Raw genomic sequence first — 8526 nt, forward strand, 5'->3', positions numbered from 1 at the left:
CATCTACCTTTTTAAACAATAACATTTTTGGTTTACTGTCCCTTTAAATGTGGTTCCATTTTTAAAGGGGCATAAAACTCGAAGTTTGTCTTTCTTATCCAGATAGAACATACAATTTAAAAAAAAAAACCTTTACAATTTACTTCTATTATCAGATTTCCTTTGTTTTCTTGTTATCGTTTGTTGAAAAGCAGGAATATAAGCTCAGGAGTGTTCACGTGTCTGCAGCACTATATGGCAGCAGTTTTGCTACAATGTTATACATTAGCAAGATCACTAGATAACAGCACTATTACCTGTCATATAGTGCTACAGATACTACCTAGGTATCTCTATAACACACAATATTATACATTAGCAAGAGCACTAGATAACAGCACTATTACCTGTCATGTAGTGCTACATATACTACCTAGGTATCTCTATAACACAATATTATACATTAGCAAGAGCACTAGATAACAGCACTATTACCTGTCATGTAGTGCTACAGATACTACCTAGGTATCTCTATAACACAATATTATACATTAGCAACAGCACTAGATAACAGCACTATTACCTGTCATGTAGTGCTACAGATAATACCTAGGTATCTCTATAACACACAATATTATACATTAGCTCTAGATAACAGCACTATTACCTGTCATGTAGTGCTACAGACACTACCTAGGTATCTCTATAACACACAATATTATACATTAGCAAGAGCACTAGATAACAGCACTATTACCTGTCATGTAGTGCTACAGATACTACCTAGGTATCTCTATAACACACAATATTATACATTAGCAAGAGCACTAGATAACAGCACTATTACCTGTCATGTAGTGCTACAGATGCTTCCTAGGTATCTCTATAACACATAATATTATACATTAGCACTAGATAACAGCACTATTTCCTGTCATGTAGTGCACCAGATGCTACCTAGGTATCTCTATAACACAATATTATACATTAGCAAGATCACTAGATAACAGCACTATTACCTGTCATGTAGTGCTACAGATACTACCTAGGTATCTCTATAACACACAATATTATACATTAGCAAGAGCACTAGATAACAGCACTATTACCTGTCATGTAGTGCTACAGATGCTTCCTAGGTATCTCTATAACACATAATATTATACATTAGCAAGAGCACTAGATAACAGCACTATTACCGTCATGTAGTGCTACAGATACTACCTAGGTATCTCTATAACACATATTATACATTAGCAAGAGCACTAGATAACAGCACTATTACCTGTCATGTAGTGCTACAGATACTACCTAGGGATCTCTATAACACACAATATTATACATTAGCAAGATCACTAGATAACAGCACTATTACCTGTCATGTAGTGCTACAGACACTACCTAGGGATCTCTATAACACACAATATTATACATTAGCAAGATCACTAGATAACAGCACTATTACCTGTCATGTAGTGCTACAGACACTACCTAGGGATCTCTATAACACACAATATTATACATTAGCAAGATCACTAGATAACAGCACTATTACCTGTCATGTAGTGCTACAGACACTACCTAGGGATCTCTATAACACACAATATTATACATTAGCAAGATCACTAGATAACAGCACTATTACCTGTCATGTAGTGCTACAGACACTACCTAGGGATCTCTATAACACACAATATTATACATTAGCAAGAGCACTAGATAACAGCACTATTACCTGTCATGTAGTGCTACAGACACTACCTAGGGATCTCTATAACACACAATATTATACATTAGCAAGAGCACTAGATAACAGCACTATTACCTGTCATGCAGTGCTACAGATACTACCTAGGTATCTCTATAACACACAATGTTATACATTAGCAAGAGCACTAGATAACAGTACTATTACCTGTCATATAGTGCTACAGATACTACCTAGGTATCTCTATAACACACAATATTATACATTAGCAAGAGCACTAGATAACAGCACTATTACCTGTCATGTAGTGCTACAGATACTACCTAGGTATCTCTATAACACACAATATTATACATTAGCAAGAGCACTAGATAACAGCACTATTACCTGTCATGTAGTGCTACAGATACTACCTAGGTATCTCTGTAACACACAATATTATACATTAGCAAGAGCACTAGATAACAGCACTATTACCTGTCATATAGTGCTACAGATACTACCTAGGTATCTCTATAACACATAATATTATACATTAGCAAGAGCACTAGATAGCAGCACTATTACCTGTCATGTAGTGCTACAGATACTACCTAGGTATCTCTATAACACATAATATTATACATTAGCAAGAGCACTAGATAACAGCACTATTACCTGTCATGTAGTGCTACAGATACTACCTAGGTATCTCTATAACACACAATATTATACATTAGCAAGAACACTAGATAACAGCACTATTACCTGTCATGTAGTGCTACAGATACTACCTAGGTATCTCTATAACACACAATATTATACATTAGCAAGAGCACTAGATAACAGCACTATTACCTGTCATGTAGTGCTACAGATACTACCTAGGTATCTCTATAACGCAATATTATACATTAGCAAGAGCACTAGATAACAGCACTATTACCTGCCATGTAGTGCTACAGATACTACCTAGGTATCTCTATAACACACAATATTATACATTAACAAGAGCACTAGATAACAGCACTATTACCTGTCATGTAGTGCTACAGATACTACCTAGGTATCTCTATAACACACAATATTATACATTAGCAAGAGTACTAGATAACAGCACTATTACCTGCCATGTAGTGCTACAGATACTACCTAGGTATCTCTATAACACACAATATTATACATTAGCAAGAGCACTAGATAACAGCACTATTACCTGTCATGTAGTGCTACAGACACTACCTAGGGATCTCTATAACACACAATATTATACATTAGCAAGAGCACTAGATAACAGCACTATTACCTGTCATGTAGTGCTACAGACACTACCTAGGGATCTCTATAACACACAATATTATACATTAGCAAGAGCACTAGATAACAGCACTATTACCTGTCATGCAGTGCTACAGATACTACCTAGGTATCTCTATAACACACAATGTTATACATTAGCAAGAGCACTAGATAACAGCACTATTACCTGTCATATAGTGCTACAGATACTACCTAGGTATCTCTATAACACACAATATTATACATTAGCAAGAGCACTAGATAACAGCACTATTACCTGTCATGTAGTGCTACAGATACTACCTAGGTATCTCTATAACACACAATATTATACATTAGCAAGAGCACTAGATAACAGCACTATTACCTGTCATGTAGTGCTACAGATACTACCTAGGTATCTCTGTAACACACAATATTATACATTAGCAAGAGCACTAGATAACAGCACTATTACCTGTCATGTAGTGCTACAGATACTACCTAGGTATCTCTATAACACATAATATTATACATTAGCAAGAGCACTAGATAACAGCACTATTACCTGTCATGTAGTGCTACAGATACTACCTAGGTATCTCTATAACACATAATATTATACATTAGCAAGAGCACTAGATAACAGCACTATTACCTGTCATGTAGTGCTACAGATACTACCTAGGTATCTCTATAACACACAATATTATACATTAGCAAGAACACTAGATAACAGCACTATTACCTGTCATGTAGTGCTACAGATACTACCTAGGTATCTCTATAACACACAATATTATACATTAGCAAGAGCACTAGATAACAGCACTATTACCTGTCATGTAGTGCTACAGATACTACCTAGGTATCTCTATAACGCAATATTATACATTAGCAAGAGCACTAGATAACAGCACTATTACCTGTCATGTAGTGCTACAGATACTACCTAGGTATCTCTATAACACAATATTATACATTAGCAAGAGCACTAGATAACAGCACTATTACCTGCCATGTAGTGCTACAGATACTACCTAGGTATCTCTATAACACACAATATTATACATTAACAAGAGCACTAGATAACAGCACTATTACCTGTCATGTAGTGCTACAGATACTACCTAGGTATCTCTATAACACACAATATTATACATTAGCAAGAGTACTAGATAACAGCACTATTACCTGCCATGTAGTGCTACAGATACTACCTAGGTATCTCTATAACACACAATATTATACATTAGCAAGAACACTAGATAACAGAACTATTACCTGTCATGTAGTGCTACAGATACTACCTAGTGTAGTGATAAATTACTATGTAGTGTAAGTTATGTATGAATGTGTATGAGTGGGAATAGAGTACACAGAGAGATGCAAATTTCAAAGCAGTCTATCTACCTGGGATACACAATAGAACACATACACAATAGAAGTTGTAACACAGATACAATAGAACACAAGGCAGAATGTGACTTCCGGTGGGAGGAGCAGGAAGCGCAGGTGTACTACGCGCTCCTCTGACTAAGGCAGCACGAACACGCCGACACACCAAGTTGCCATAGGCCGTGGTTTCATACACCACAGCCAGGACCTGGGCGCTGTAATCCGCCTGAGTGTGTGGAAGTCGCGGAGCAGCCAGAGGCCGGTTTGCTACGGCCGTTTGCCAAGTTTTGTCAGCTGACGGCGGGGTGAGATCTGAGGTGAGATCTAGCAGAAACCCAGTAATTAGGCTGAGTGACAAGAGCCGTGATTGCAGCAGAAAGAGTGGGAAGCTCCCAATGAGGAAGATATGTTGTGAGCAGCATTGGAAACATTGAAGGGGCACTGGCCTGACTCAAGACAACACCGCCACCGCTAGCTGCCTAACCTGGCACCTCTGGAAGGTAGGATCCCCCCCGCATTTGACAAGTAAGAAGTCCCTGACCTGGTACAGGGTGAAGGTAAGAGGCGGGCTGGCCGGGACTGTATTTTGGGGATTGAAAAAAAAATGGAAGTAAGTCCCTGACCTGGTACAGGGTGAAGACAGTAAGGTATAGCAAGATGTGCAGTGAAAATATATACCTAAAGCCAGTCAGTGGATGACCTGTGACTATAAAAGTTTATGGTTGAAAGAGTTGGCGCTGCTAGCCTTTTCTTTTTCTCTTCCCCGCACATTACAGCCATTGGATTAGATTGCTTAAAGGGGCGCCTTTTCTAGTACTCCTGGACCGCTAATATAATTCCATGATTATGTGTTCCAAGGACATACTTAAAGTCTATTACTAATCGCTATACATATGCCGTAAGGTCACCAACATCAACAAAAGAACTGAGACATAAGGGGAAATTACCTGTGCTTGTGTGTGAATAAAATTCAAGGCATAAATGACTAAAATCTATTTGGTGGCTTGCTCTGGCCAATAGCAAAATGTAACATTGCTACAACCGACCGTTTTTTAGTGAGCGAAACAGAATGGCGCACTTAGGATCTGAATGACATTTATTGAAATTTATTGAAAAGGGGAGAGAACGGAAAGGAACTTTCTTTTTTCCTTTTTCTTTTTTTTTCCTTTTTTCCTTGCTTTTTTTGTATTTCCTTGTTTTATTCTGGCCTCCTGTTTTTCTTTTTTTTGTAGTCTTACTTTTTCCTTACTTTCTTGACTAGCAATTTAAAGGCGTGTGTTGCACCCTTACATAGCTGGTGAAAGATTGTGTTTTGATGGATATATAGTTTACAACAAATGTTGGAAAAAAAAAAAAAACGTTTGTAAATTGTTATGTTTTGATGGATATGCAGTACATACCAAATGTTGAAAAATGTTTATTTTCCTTTGTTCTGCTCTGATGAATATATAGTATATATCAATTGGTTTACTAGAATATTAGAGTGTTAGGCCTACTGATTTATTTGAAAAAGTATTTTTTCTGAAGTTAGGGTATAGTAGAGGTAGGAGAGAGGAGCAGTTGAGTTACAAATTTCACTGAAGTAGATGACAATTGTTGACCATTGCACATTCACAAACCCATACAGGGGAACACTCCCTAACACACAATATAATTACCTATACTAGAAACACTTATACACTTTTTCTACATATTTTTACTATACCCTTTTTTCTTCTTTTCTCTTTTCCCTTTTTCTTCCTAGGTCACTATTAAATACAGGAAATCAAGAGTCTTCAGATACTGAAGACTCTGTGACCAAACAAAACCTCTCTATACAACAACACGATATAAAAATTTCAGAAATTACTGACAAAATAGAAGATTTAGAAAATAGATCACGTAGGAACAACTTAAAAATTGTAGGCCTTCCAGAAACCACCAACTTTCAGGATCTAATATACTTTGCCTCAGTGACTCTGCCACAAAGTCTAGAGATTGATACCAAACTGCATAATTTTATGGTTGAAAGAGCACACCGTGTAGGCTTTATTAGAAACACATCAGAAAATACTATTCAGAAACGAGCTATCCTAATTAAATACCTGAATTTTCAGGACAAAGTACTAATACTTAGAGCATTCAGAAAAATGAAAAATCTAGAGATTGACAATAACAGAATTTTAATCTTCCAAGATTACTCAGTCCAGACAGCAACAAAACGCAAAAGTATGGCTCCATTCTGTACAAACATGATAAACATGGGCTTAGCCGCACACTTAATTTATCCCGCTAAAATTAAGATTTATATGGATAATGAGACAACTACACTAGAAACAATTGCAGAGGCCAAGGCATTTTTGAATAAGTTCCAACCTAGGTAATTATTAAAAAATAAGGAAAATGCTCCTCTTCTTTTGATGGATATGCAGTACATACCAAATGTTGAAAAATGTTTATTTTCCTTTGTTCTGCTCTGATGAATATATAGTATATATCAATTGGTTTACTAGAATATTAGAGTGTTAGGCCTACTGATTTATTTGAAAAAGTATTTTTTCTGAAGTTAGGGTATAGTAGAGGTAGGAGAGAGGAGCAGTTGAGTTACAAATTTCACTGAAGTAGATGACAATTGTTGACCATTGCACATTCACAAACCCATACAGGGGAACACTCCCTAACACACAATATAATTACCTATACTAGAAACACTTATACACTTTTTCTACATATTTTTACTATACCCTTTTTTCTTCTTTTCTCTTTTCCCTTTTTCTTCCTAGGTCACTATTAAATACAGGAAATCAAGAGTCTTCAGATACTGAAGACTCTGTGACCAAACAAAACCTCTCTATACAACAACACGATATAAAAATTTCAGAAATTACTGACAAAATAGAAGATTTAGAAAATAGATCACGTAGGAACAACTTAAAAATTGTAGGCCTTCCAGAAACCACCAACTTTCAGGATCTAATATACTTTGCCTCAGTGACTCTGCCACAAAGTCTAGAGATTGATACCAAACTGCATAATTTTATGGTTGAAAGAGCACACCGTGTAGGCTTTATTAGAAACACATCAGAAAATACTATTCAGAAACGAGCTATCCTAATTAAATACCTGAATTTTCAGGACAAAGTACTAATACTTAGAGCATTCAGAAAAATGAAAAATCTAGAGATTGACAATAACAGAATTTTAATCTTCCAAGATTACTCAGTCCAGACAGCAACAAAACGCAAAAGTATGGCTCCATTCTGTACAAACATGATAAACATGGGCTTAGCCGCACACTTAATTTATCCCGCTAAAATTAAGATTTATATGGATAATGAGACAACTACACTAGAAACAATTGCAGAGGCCAAGGCATTTTTGAATAAGTTCCAACCTAGGTAATTATTAAAAAATAAGGAAAATGCTCCTCTTCTTCTCTCCTTTCTTTTTTTTTTTTTGTGCTTTTGGTTTATTGGTGTATGGACAGTTAATGGTATGGCAAGTTGGATAACTTTATTTTACCTTCATATAATAAACGAGATAACTAAGGTTAAGATTTGTATAAAAATGAAAGAATGGTCGAAAACAAGGACAGTACATTTTTCTTTAAATATTTTAAACACTTATGTTCTATTAAAGATAAAGGTTCGGGTTAGAGGGAGGGGCAAGGAGGTTAGAATTTTTTTTGAATCCCTTTTTTTTTTTTTTTTTTCTTCTTCTGGTTTGTTATCTTAAAATAAAGTATAAATGGCAACACTAAAACTAATTTCATGGAATGTGGGAGGGGTCACTAACCCAATCAAAAGAAAGAGGATCCTGACATATCTTAGAAATAAAAGAGTGGATATTGCACTCCTACAAGAAACACATCTGACTGAAATAGAACATAATAAACTTAAAGTTAACTGGGTTAGTGAGGTTGTCTATACCCCATGTGCAACACGTAAAAGGGGGGTCGCAGTTTTAATCAGCAAAAACTTAGAATATCGAATTATAGGGCAAGAGATAGACCCAGGGGAACGATTTATTATTCTAAAAATTATTATAAATTCACGTATGTTCACGTTATGTAATGTCTATGGCCCAAATGTGCCAGATATAAAATTTTGGGAAAAATTAAAATTAAAATTACATGATTCTATAAATACGAATCTTATAGTTGCAGGAGACTTCAATATGGTTTTTAACAATATTGATAGATCACA

This window comes from Bombina bombina, chromosome 9 (assembly GCF_027579735.1).
Source record: "Bombina bombina isolate aBomBom1 chromosome 9, aBomBom1.pri, whole genome shotgun sequence".
In the NCBI taxonomy this organism is placed as follows: domain Eukaryota; kingdom Metazoa; phylum Chordata; class Amphibia; order Anura; family Bombinatoridae; genus Bombina; species Bombina bombina.